Raw genomic sequence first — 12,223 nt, 5'->3', positions numbered from 1 at the left:
TTAAGATTTATTTTATTTATTTGAAAGGCAGAGTTACACAGAGAGAGAAGGAGAGGCAGAGAGAGAGAGAGAGAGAGAGAGAGAGAGAGAGAGGTGTCTTCCATCCACTGGTTCACTCCCCAGTGAGCCTCAATGGCCAGAGCTGTGCCAATCCAAAGCCAGGAGCCAGGAGCTTCTTCCAGGTCTCCCACACGAGTGCAGGGGCCCAAGCACTTGGGCCATCTTCTACTGCTTTCCCAGGCCACAGCAGGGAGCTGGATCAGAAATACAGCAGCCGGGACCTGAACCGGCGCCCATATGGGATGCTGGCACTGCAGGAGGCAATTTTACCTGCTACGCCACAGCACCGGCCCCAGAGATATGACTTTCAAGCACAGGTCTCTGAGACAAAGCTAGCAGAAGTGTGATGGAGGCTCGGAGGATGCCCCCTCACTGAGGCTCTCTTGGCTCCTCCCACTCACTCCCTACTCCCACCCCACCCCCAAGACCAGGTCCGAAGATTTTGGTGGCTGAGTTGCTGTGAAGTCCGTGCGATCTCAGTGTGGGTGTCTGTGGTGTTGCAGAGCTGGGGATGGGGAGGGGTGGGGACTATGCCCTTCAGCCTGGCCCTGGGGTGTCCTTGTGGGTGGAGAGGTCCCAGTCAGTAAGAGGCCAGTCCGTGGATGTGCAGACTATAAGGGCAGCATGGGAAAGGATGCAGGCTGTCCCCGTGTCTCTCCATCGCCCACCCTGCTGGACGCTCCTCAACCCAGCCGCTGTCAGCCAAGGAGCCTGTGGCGCCCTGCACAGCACATGCAACCTTGGGGGGCCTCGCCCTCTCTCTGCATTCTCACCCCACCCCACTCTCAGCCCTCAGTGGGCCTCCCCCTCCTGCCCGGTTTCCCTAGCCCAGCCACACAGCCTCTCATTGCAATCTAGCCCTCCCTCAGTGCTTAGGAGAAAACCATGTCCTGAGTTGGCCTGGCTCAGCTTTCGCTAATGGAAGAGGCTGGGAGCAGAGAGCTGGATCGGAAGAGGAGCAGCTGGGACTAGAACCGGCACCCATATGGGATGCCGGCGCTTCAGGCCAGAGAGTTAACCTGCTGCACCACAGCACCAGCCCGGGGCTGGGTGAATTTGAAAACCTTTTAGTTCCTCCCCTTAGAGCCTGGTTTGGGTGGCCACGTCTCAGTAGAGAATCGAAGATCTTTCTCTGGGACTGACAGCTGTAAAGAGGAAGCAGCCTCAGCATTCTCCCCTACTGGCAGCGGCCTCTGAGCTGGGAAACCACGCCCCTGCTGCTCTTTATCACTTAATACCCCATCTCCCTCCCCACCTCCCAAACCAAGGTCACCACCAAGGATTCCTGGCTGTTTAAACCCCGCGGGCTCTCCATGCAAAAGGTGCATTATGGAAAATCCCTGATGCACTTCACATTTCTGCACCAAAATAAGCTTATCTTTTCATTTCACTTTTCCATGAACTTTAAAAAAAGGTTTATTTATTTGTTTGTTTAAAAGGCAGAGGTAGAAGGGGAGAGAGAGGTCTTCCATCCACGGGTTCACTCCCCAAATGGCCCCAACGGCCAGAGCTGGGCCAGGCTGAAAGCAGGAGCTTCTTCCAGGTCTCCCATGTGGGTGCAGTGGCCCAAGCACTTGGGCCGTCCTCTGCTGCTTTCCCAGATGCATTAGCAGGGAGCTGGATCAGAAGTGGAGCAGCCAAGTCTCAAACCTGAGCTCATATGGGACACAGGTGCTGCTGGCAAAGGCTTAACCTTCTACACCGTGGCGCCAGCCCCCCCATGAACGTTTTGAAGCCCCCTAGGATTTCCCCTCAAAGCCCATAGTGAGTTCCAAAGTCACACACCCACAGCATGGGGCACGTGCCATGGGGAGTGCTGGCCCAGGAGGGACCACTCCACCCTAGCATGTGAACCCCCCCTGTGTGAAATCTGTGCTGGGTGCTCAGAGGTTTGAAACAGAGGAGAAAGGGCAAGAGAGAGACTGGAGTAGGTCATCTTATAAACCAAAAGTATATGAGGTTGCAAATTCCCACGGAGGGTAACCATCCGGGTACCTAGCACCCAGGCATCAGGCATGTGGAGTCCACTGGGAGGGGGCGTCAGCGTGGCCAATCCCCTCCCTGCCTCCTCACTTCTTCCTTCACTGGAGTGCTTCCGAGTGCAGTGAGGCTTGGGGGCGGAGCCAGATCGCCTTCATTCAAACCTTTGTTACTTGGGCGATCCAGTATAAGCGCCCCAGGCCCTGTCTTCCTCAGCTGTGAAATGTAGACTAAGCACAGCACCAGCCGGTGCTGCAGTTGAATGATGCATGCGTGATGCATGCGTGTCAGGTGCTCAGAACAGCGCCCCGCGCCTGGGCAGCCCTCTGCAAACCGGAAGTCATCGGCGCCCCCTCCGGCCTCGCTGCAGCTGCCTTAGGTCGTGATGGCCAGGCCCACGTTGTCCAAGCTCCAGACCGCAGACTGAGGATCAAGCTTTGGCTGAGCCCACAGATGCTCTCCTAGGACGTGGGCCTTGAAGGCACAGAAGAGGCGCTGGCATGAGGGGGAAAGTGGTCACCCCAGGCCCTCCCAGCTTTCTCCACGGGAGATCTGGCTGGGAGAGGAGGGGGCTTCTCACGGAGCCCCAGCTCAGGACAGCCTCTCCCCCTCACTTGCAGTCTCCGCTGCCTGCCAGCCAAGGGCCCTGGCACCCCTGCCCTAGCGCCCGGTCACTCTGGCTGCCCCAGGGCTCCCATGCAGCCCATCCCCCTGGGTCCGGACAGAGGTCTCCTCCCAACCCTGCGTGCCCCCATTCCCGCAACCCAAACCCGCTCTGAGCTCCCGCCGAACTGCAGGGATGACTGGTGACGGTTTGATGTGCGCTACCCAGAGGGGCTGGCACTTTAACTGGACCCTGTCTTTGCCTTTGAGTAAAGGGCTCACGGGGGACCCCCCAGCAAGTGACTCTGGCAGGGACACCTGCCTGGCCTGGATTGCTCCGGCGCAGGCGGGCGCACCCTTGCCCAGCCCTTGGTGATGATGGACAGCCTCGGCCTCCAATGGGGAAGAACCCAGCCCGTGGCTTGATTGCAGCGGCTCTGCCCCGGGCCGGGCCGAGTGTTTTCCACGTGGCGTGTGGGGTGAGTTAGGCGAGTTCCCATGGCAACGCCTCCAGGATTCCAAGCAGGATGACAGGGAAGGCGTTTTTGCCTGCGCAGCAGCAGCGCTCACAGCCTTCTGCCCCCAACAACGTTGCCTGGTAGGGCCAGGCACCAGAAACTCTTAAGCCAGGGGGGAGTTCCAGGGCCCAGGAAGGCGGGGCGCGGGGGAGGGGGACCAGCAGAGGGGCAAAGGGCTGCAGCCTTGGCAGTCTGCAAAGAGGGCTCCCCGGTGTTGGTTTCATCAGCCGGGACAGGCCAGGTGAGGCCAGAAGCCCAGCTAAGGCTGATGTGTCCAGTAGAGGGACGGGGAAGCTGAGGCTATGTGCGCTGTGTGAGTGCCTCGCTCATCCCAAGGTCACATGGGGACTCGGAGTCAGGTCCTAGGGTAAGGGTGAGGTGGAAAGCCTAGTTGGCTACACCCAGCAGGGGAACTTAAGGTGTGTTGACTCAGCCAAAGGAGTGACTTTCTAAGGGTGTGTGTTCTGCAGCTGTGGTGGGCAGGTAGTACTGGCGTGCTGACCGCAGTGCCCTGGTCAGCCCGGCCCACTCCAGGCCCTGTCCTGTCCTCTGGAATTGCTCTTTCCTGGAGCTCACAGCCCCTCAGAGCCGGTGCTCGGTGCTGATCTAAGGCTCATAAGCAATGTGCAGGCGCAGCTCTCCCCTGGGCTCATTCGTACCACTTAGCGGGCCATCAGTGCCAAAGGCAAATGCCAGGCCCCTTGTTTAAAAATGAACAAGTTCCAGATGACCACAGCAGAGTGCTAAACCCAGGGCAGGCACACGCCCATGAGGCCAGTCCTGCTCACCTGGTTCTCCCCACAGCCAGCCTTGACTCTGAGGCAACCAAGGGGCTGAGCTCCATGGAGCCCCAGACACCCGCTTACTGGGTTCTGGCGATCCCAGGGACACGGAGGTGGGAGCAGCCCCCAGCCTGCTGAGCGGCGAGGGCAGGGACCCCACGGAGCCGTTCTGAGAGCACACAGCTCGCTTCAAGCCCTGGAATCCAGGAGGGGCTTCTGTCTGCAGCTGCTGCCCAAGACTGCTTTGAGAACCATTCAGGGTCAGGGTCAGGGTCCAGGGCAAAGCTGAGCAGCCGGGACTTGCAGGTCCTTGCCTCTCGCAGCCCCCACTGTGGGGTGGCCCTATGCTACTGGGATGACGGCTCTGAATAAGCAGCGACCCCTCTCGCCTGCCCACTCGCGCCCCCCTCGTGTCTGTCCAAGATGGTCAGGGCCAGGAGGTACAGAAGCATCAGCACATCCAAGGCCCCTCCCTCCTGGGTGAGCGTGGGAACCATGGTGTCAGACAAAACCTTTGCCCCACCCACCTCCAAACACATGGCCGCGCTCAAGGAGGCAGCCATGGGCATTGGCTAAGCACCTCCCGGGTCGAGCGCAAGGGACAAGGGCAAACGCTCTCCAAGGAAGGAAAGTGGCTTGCTCAGGGTCACCCAGCGCATCGGGGTCAGAGCCGGGATTTAGCCAGCTCTCCGCAAGCTCAGTTCCTCTCCCGCCACCAGCCTGAAGTTCCAGGGGATTCACAGCCAGGCGGGGCTGCACCCACGGCTTGGCCAGGCTTTCAGAGGCTTGAGCACAAGGTCTTTGGGGATTTATTCACTGGAGACATTGTCTGTGTCCTGTCCCCATCGCCCCCATCCCAGGCCGTCAACTACTCCATCTCGGGCTCCACATGGGAAGAGCAGGAAAACCCAGGGAGCTGAGGGGTGATGGATTTGGCTGAGGGTCCCACCCAGTCAGGGCTGCCCGCAGCTCTGGGACGTGGGAGTGACAGCAGGGGTGGGAAGAAGCCCGTGGGGGCCACTCCTGTGCCGTGATGTTGGGTCCCGCTGGAGCTGTTTTGGTGTTCCGGTGAAGGGAGCCTCTGACTCGGGAGAGGGTCCTGGCTAACCCAAGCCAGGCTGAGGGGGGAACAGAGGCCCCATGAAGCAGGAAGAGGAGGCTGGGGGCGGGGGGATGTGCAGGCCTGGCACCTCCCTGAGGCCGGTCCAGACCTTTCTCAGCAGCAGCCAAAGTGAGGCTAAGACACAACCTAAACCATTTCTTTTCTCTTTTTTTAAGATTTATTTTTATTTATTTGAAAGAGTTACAGAGAGAGATAGAGACAGAGAGAGAGGTCTTTCATTCACTGTCACTCTCCAGATGGCCACAATGGCTGGAGCTGCGCCAATCTGAAGCCAGGAGCCAGGAGCTTCTTCCCGGTCTCCCATGTGGATGCAGGGACCCAAGGACTTAGGCCATCTTCTACTGCCCCAACCTAGAGTGTTTCTTACTCCCCTCCTTAAACCCTCCATGACTCCCTACTGCCATTCCATTGAGTCCTGGTCCAAGCTCCAACCAGACCTGGATTGGCTGACTTGGCCCCTGCTCAGGACTCACCTTGAGCAGCGCCAGGTGTGTGGGCACCTGCACACCGTTGCAGCCCCCCAACAAGCCAGGCTCTGCATTTCTCAAATGCACAGGGCTCCCTCTGGCCTCCTCACATCCCACGGTACCCTTGCTCTTCCTCTGGCTGCCTCCCACTTATGCTCCAGTTCTTCACTGGGGTACCACTTCCTCCTGGAAGGCTCCCCTGATGTCCTCAATCAGCGTTCCCCTCCCACCGTGTGATTTTGAGGAATCCTGTGCCTCTCCCCTCCCCACCACAGCTGCCCAGCCCCCTCCCCCCACACACACAGCTGCCCAGTCCCCACCACCACAGTTGTCTAGTCCCCTGACATCCTCCCCCTCGGCACTGGGCACATCATCTCTCTGATCAGCCGTGGGGTCCCCAGCTCTCACATAGTGCCAGCCATAGCAGGTGCTCAGTGAGCATGTGTGGGATGGACAGAAGACCACATTGCTGTGGAGAGAGCTGCAGGCAGGAGAGATGGCTGACATTTCTTTGCATACTCTGTGGGGAGCAACTCAGACTAGACTGTTACTCGAATTAAGACTTATTCTATGCATCTGCTCTCCCACAATATGGCGCTGGGAGAGGAGGAAACAGCTTCTACACAGCTGCCTCCAGTTCAACCAATAAACAGCAGGACCTGCTCCTGATTGGAGGAGAGTAGCATACTTAGCGTGTGGGTAGCAGAGTTGGGATTGATGGAAGAGGACTATAAAGGAGGAGAGAGACAACATGCACCAGGAACATCTGAGGGAACACCTGTGCAGCCCCTGAGAGAGCCGGCCGGCGGTGTGCCGCTCCCCCACGGAAGTGGGGAAAGTGGCAGGGGGAACCGCCTTTCCACGGAGGTGGAAGGGACGGTAGCCAACCCGGGAAGAACCAGCAGCAAACCCGGGGAGGGCCGAGCAGACAAAAGAACAGCGCAGGGTCCTGTGTCGTTCCTCCGCAAAGAGGGGGAGCGACACTCACTGCCAGGTGGTCCGAGCACGGTAGCCTGCGTGAGCCCTGTGCTGGGTGCCCTGGGGACAGACGGTGAAAAGTCATCTGTCTGTCAGGGAGCTCGCGGGTTATTGGAGAGAGTTTGGGGATAAATAATGACAGCACAAGAGGGAGTAACAGGGACCACAGACAGCAGCAGACACAGACTCTGGGATTTGGGAGGTGGGCGAGGCGAGAGAATCCTAAGTACAAGGAGGGTTGGCCTTGCAGCAAGAGGTGGGTAGAGGGGCTCTCTGGGCACATGGGCTGCTATCTGCTCAGCAGGGTGCTACAGTGTGTGCTGTGGGGAATACCCAGGTCCTGAGAGAGGACCTGGGGGCCAACAAAGTTGGAGCTAGCAGATAGGAGCCATGCAAGGTTTCTGAGAGAGGGGAGTGCCGGTTTCTGTGCTTGGTGGGTGCAATGGAGAGCAGGTGGGTGAGGAGCAGGTGTGGGGGGAACAGGTGTTAGGGGATCAGATGTGGGGGGGGCAGGTGGGGGAGGGAGCATGTGTTGGGAGCAGGTAGATGGGGAGCTGGTGGGTGGGAGCAGGTGGGTGGGTAGCAGATGGGTGGGGGAGCAGGTGTGGGGGAGCAGGTGGAGCAGTCAGAGGACTGCTGCAGTGGCCCAGCAAGGTGATGGTGAAACTTCAGATAAAGGCAGGGCAGAGAGTGAGGCGTGAACCAGCAAACGTGCGGCAGGTGAAAGGGCGGTGGCCTTGACCTGAGCAGAGAGCATGAAGGACAAGAAGGCTTCAGGAGGGGAGGGTGCATCGGGTCTGGACCCGTTCACAGCACCGAGCTGCGGGGCAGGTGCAGGTGGCCCTTGGCTGGGAGTCAGGCAGCAAGAGTGAGTAGTCGCCCAGACAAGTGCCTTAGTGCTGCTCCATCCCCTGTCCAGGCCCAGAGCCACTGGTTCACTCCCCAAATGGCTGCAACAACTGGGGCTGGGCCACACCAAAGCCAGGAATCAGGAACTCCAGCCAGGTCTCCCACGTGGGTGCAGGGGCCATCTTCCGCTGCCTTCCCAGTGCATTAGCAGGGAGCAGGATTGGAAACAGAGCAGCCAGGACTTGAACTGCCTTAGGATGCCAGCATTGCAAGCTACAGCTCAACTTAACAGCACCACAGCACTGGCCCCTAAATTGGCCTTTTAATGCCATGTCCCACAAGTTTGTTGAAGTGCTCCCTGCATTGCCTGTCCCAACAGAACACCTGTGGGAGCAAGGATCTCTTTCTGTTGTGTTTACTTGCCTAGCCCAGACCCGTGCCTGGCCTAATAGGCAGCTGTAGAAGGGATGAACCAACTAATAAAAATCTCCTCACCAGGGGCCGGGTAAAGCCACCACCTGCAGCACCAGCATCCCATATGGGCACCAGTTCGAGTCCCGGCTGCTTCACTTCTGATCCAGTTCCTTGTTGATGGCCTGGGAAAGCAGTGGAAGATGGCCCAAATGCTTGGGTCCCTGCACCCACATGGGAGACCCAGAGGAAGCTCCTGTTGCAGCTGGGATGTCCATTAACCAACCACCCCCCTGCTTCTTAACCAGTCCACTAGGTGGGCACAGGGCCAGCCCTGCCATTGCCCTGGCCACCTGCTATCCAGAGCTGTCTCTCCAGACAACAATGGGTTGGGGGCATTGAGGGACACTTGCAGGAGCAGGTGGACAGGGCAGGAGGGCAGCTGCAGGGAGGGGGCCTCAGAAAGGGGCAAGTTTACTCCCAGCAGGCCCCGGGTTTCCTGTGGCTCAGAGAACACAAGGAGACATGGAGAGACCTTGTTTTGACCCAGCGAGGACCAAGGGAAGCAGACGTCTCTCATTCCCCCCACTAAGGGAAGTGGCTCAGACGTCACCCACCCTCGGCAGAATGTGGCCAGGTCCTGCAGGACCCAGAGCGAGCCGGGGGTGTCCAGAGAAGAAGGTGGGGGCTGAATAGAGACCCCAGGCCATGGCGTGGCCTCTGGGAACCCTAGAGCCCAGAACCTGTTCCGGTGGCTCAGCTGGGCAGCCTGTGCATGAGCCTGGGTCCCGGCGGCAGCCCTGCCCCTTGCTCAGTGTGCAACCTCCTCTCCTTGGGAGGCATGCTGGGATCACATCTGGATGCATGGACCAAAGTCCAGTGTGGAGTGAATGACGGATGTCACAGGGCCAGGGGGTGGAAAGGGAGGAATGCCACCCAGCCACAGCCGATGTCGCCTGGTCCCAGACGCAGTGGCTGGCAGGGATGAAGTGCTGGAAAAGTGCCACCAGCAAAGGAATCGTGACCAATGCACACGTGACAGGCCTTAGCCATGATGGCCCCGGGTGACAAAGCCACAGCCTGCGACTGGAACCTTGGCACTCCGACTCCAGAGACTGTGGTCCTGAGGGGTCAAGTGGCCTGCCCGAGGTCTGCGGAACAAGAGCGAGAGCATAGACTTATGGGCTTCTCTGCTTTGTCTGACCAACATGATACGGCCACTGCTCACGGGGCCGTCAGGACCCTGGGGCTGTGAGCGCTGTTCTCCGCCTTCCTGTTCCTGTCCCTTCTTCAGTGTAATCTGGCACCGTCTGTCCTGCCTCCGACACACACACCCAAATTCCACTACTTTCCCAGGTGCGTTAGCAGGGAGTGGGGGGCTTTTGTGCTTCTAATAGTCTTTAGGGGCCTTGATGAAAACTTCCAGAAATAGAGCCCCGAATCTGACCGCAAAGCTACATGTGATGGGAGGTTGACAGTTTCATTATTGTAACAGTTTGCTCCAGCACATGGGTGGATCCAGTGCGAGGGTGGCCTTCCCTTGTCACCACTTCATGAGCCGTTCTGGGCTTTGTCCCCACCCCCAGAGGCTCAGCACCACGCACTTGCCTGCGAGGGTCTTTGACAGTGTGAACATCCCAGGACAAACAGCCATCGGGGGCTTGCAACTGCCCCAAGACAGGGAGGTCACCGCCTCGCAAGGCAGTCCCCTTAGCGTGCAGTAAAGGCAGATGGATGACGAGAGCTTGAGTCACAGAACCTGAAAGCAACAGTGGACATCTGAGATGGTTTTGCAACCAGCAAAACCCGGCCTAACATGAAATCCGGAAGAACCTCTGCACAACCCCCAGGGAATCAAAACCCACCCCTCCCCAGCATCCCCGCTCCCACCGAGCCTAGCTGCAGGCATCTGGTGGATCTGCGCTAAGCTCTGCACAGCCAGAGGACTTTGCAGAAGGGCGTGGGTGGCTGCACTGCTGGGCGGGCCCTGCTGGCCTGCGAGGGAAGCGCCCCGCCATGCTCTTTCTTAGTTTACACTCAAACGGCAGGAGTAGCCTCGCCGAGCGGTCCTCTGGGTCCTCATTACCCTACTTCCTGTCCTCCGGGGGGAAGCCCTGCCACAAATTGCATATTCTGAGCCTTGTCTTGCTCTTAACTTTACCCAAACACTCCCTAGGCTGGGGCTAATCCCGGATGCATGGGGCCGTGGAGCCACACACCCATGACAAGCAGGACACAAGCTTGGGAGCTGGCAAATCAAAGCCAAACTGTCTGAGCCCCTGGAGCTGGTTACTATGTTTGGAAAGGGAGGGACTCACTGTCCAAGTTGGCTCTCTTTGAAAAGGCCTGTGGCCAGGGTCAGAGAGGGCAGGGCCGCCACGTACAGCTGCACAGGCTGTGCACTGTGTAGCTTCCACCAACTCCAGTGTTAACAACGGCCTGTGTACTTGTGGAGTGCTGTGACCCCAGGGGTGGGGGGAGGGGGAGGAAAATGGCAGAGGTGTGTGCCTATGGATTTCTTTAAATCCAATACAGGGATGTAGGGCATCTAGTCCAGTGTTTGTCTTTTACAGACGAGGGATAGGAAGAGGAAAGAACTGGCCCAGAGGAACAAAGCAAGTTAGAAGGCATGCTGGGATCAGAACTAGGGCTCCTGGCCGGCGCCGCGGCTCACTGGGCTAATCCTCCGCCTAGCGGCGCCGGCACACTGGGTTCTAGTCCCGGTTGGGGCGCCGGATTCTGTCCCGGTTGCCCCTCTTCCAGGCCAGCTCTCTGCTGTGGCCAGGGAGTGCAGTGGAGGATGGCCCAGGTGCTTGGGCCCTGCACCCCATAGGAGACCAGGAAAAGCACCTGGCTCCTGGCTCCTGCCATCGGATCAGCACGGTGCGCCGGCCGCGGGGCGCCGGGCCGTGGCGGCCATTGGAGGGTGAACCAACGGCAAAGGAAGACATTTCTCTCTGTCTCTCTCTCTCACTGTCCACTCTGCCTGTCAAAAAATAAAAATAAAATAAATAAATAAATAATTAAAAAAAAAAGAACTAGGGCTCCTGAAGCCGAACTCAACACCGTCGGTGCCTTCCCTTCCCAAGGCTCTGAGATCGCGGACGCCGGCAACCCCTCGTCGGCAGGGCAAGGTCCTAGAGACCTGCGTGCTTCCCTTTCACAAACGCACACTGATGTGCTAGCGGGGTGCTAGGCCTCGCTCCAGACGCTACAGATAAAGCAGGGAGGCAGATCTGGTCCCTTCCAGGGTGCTGCTGGCAAATGGTTAACACCGACTTCTTCTCTTGGGGTAGTATGCAAGACTTCTTTCCATTGTTGTTTGTGCCTTTGGCCAAGGACACTGGTGTAAATTCTCCCAATGTGGTCAAGATCAAGTTCACAAGATGACATCGCTGAATGAGGCCTGTGCACCGTCCGTCAGCTCTGGGGAGTAGGCGCCAGCAGCCCCCACTCCTGGCCCTGCGGCTGGTAAACTGATGCAAGGCAGACAGCGCCCAAGCAAGCAGACAGCGCTGGTAGCTCCCTGTGGTCACCTTTCCTTCTGAAAGGCACAAAGGAGATGCCAGGAGGTTGGTTCTTCCTAGCATGGGCCGAGCCGGCAGAACTGGAGCCTGAGAAGGAGCTAGCAGAGCGAGGACCTTGGGCAAGAATGTCCTGGGCCAAGGGAGCAGCAGGTGCAAGGATGCCGCGGCAGGTGCCGCGGCTCACTAGGCTAATCCTCCACCTAGTGGTGCCGGCACACCGGGTTCTAGTCCCGGATTCTGCCCCAGTTGCCCCTCTTCCAGGCCAGCTCTCTGCTGTGGCCAGGGAGTGCAGTGGAGGATGGCCCAAGTCCTTGGGCCCTGCACCCCATGGGAGACCAGGAGAAGTACCTGGCTCCTGTCATTGGATCAGCGCGGTGCGCCAGCTGCAGCACGCCGGTCGCAGTGGCCATTGGAGGGTGAACCAACGGCAAAGGAAGACCTTTCTCTCTGTCTGTCTCTCTCACTGTCCACTCCGCCTGTCAAAAAAAAAAAAAAAAAGGATGCCGCGGTGGGAAAGAGCTGGGTGTGCTCCAGGAACCAAGAGAAGGCAGGGCCTGCAGGGCCTGCAGGGCCTGGGAGGGCCCCCGGGGAAGGGTCTGGAATCTCTTCTCATTCCGTGGGGGACTCCAGGAGGCTCAGAACAGCAAAGGGGCAGCCCTGACTGACGTGGTTCTCAGATCACTCCGGCTATGAAGAACTGAGCGGCGGGCTGAGACTTTCGCTTGGTCTGAGTAGTCCCAAAGGAGGCGGGGCAGGGTGGACACATGGGGGGTGGGGATGAGGCAGAACCTGCAGGACTGATGGAGCGGAAGTGAAGGGGAATCCGGAGGAGCCACTTGCCTGCTTCAGACCTGAGCCATCTGCAGGGTGGCCGTGCGTGCCCGGCCTGCGGCTGCTGTCTAGGATTCCCACTGCCAAGAGGACA

The 12,223-nt window shown here is 58.8% G+C and overlaps 2 protein-coding genes across 2 annotated transcripts in view; both read left to right on the top strand.

Moving 5' to 3' along the window:
- CALML4 (calmodulin like 4) overlaps positions 1 to 12,223 on the top strand; it is a 389,480-nt gene that overhangs the window by 189,691 nt on the left and 187,566 nt on the right. The window lies entirely within an intron of this gene.
- ITGA11 (integrin subunit alpha 11) overlaps positions 1 to 12,223 on the top strand; it is a 102,395-nt gene that overhangs the window by 2,918 nt on the left and 87,254 nt on the right. The gene's annotated exons all lie outside the window — the stretch shown is intronic.

The sequence above is a fragment of the Oryctolagus cuniculus genome, chromosome 12 (assembly GCF_964237555.1).
Source record: "Oryctolagus cuniculus chromosome 12, mOryCun1.1, whole genome shotgun sequence".
NCBI lineage: Eukaryota > Metazoa > Chordata > Mammalia > Lagomorpha > Leporidae > Oryctolagus > Oryctolagus cuniculus.
The sequence above is the reverse complement of the archived record's forward strand: the minus strand, read 5'-3'. Positions and strand labels throughout refer to the sequence as shown.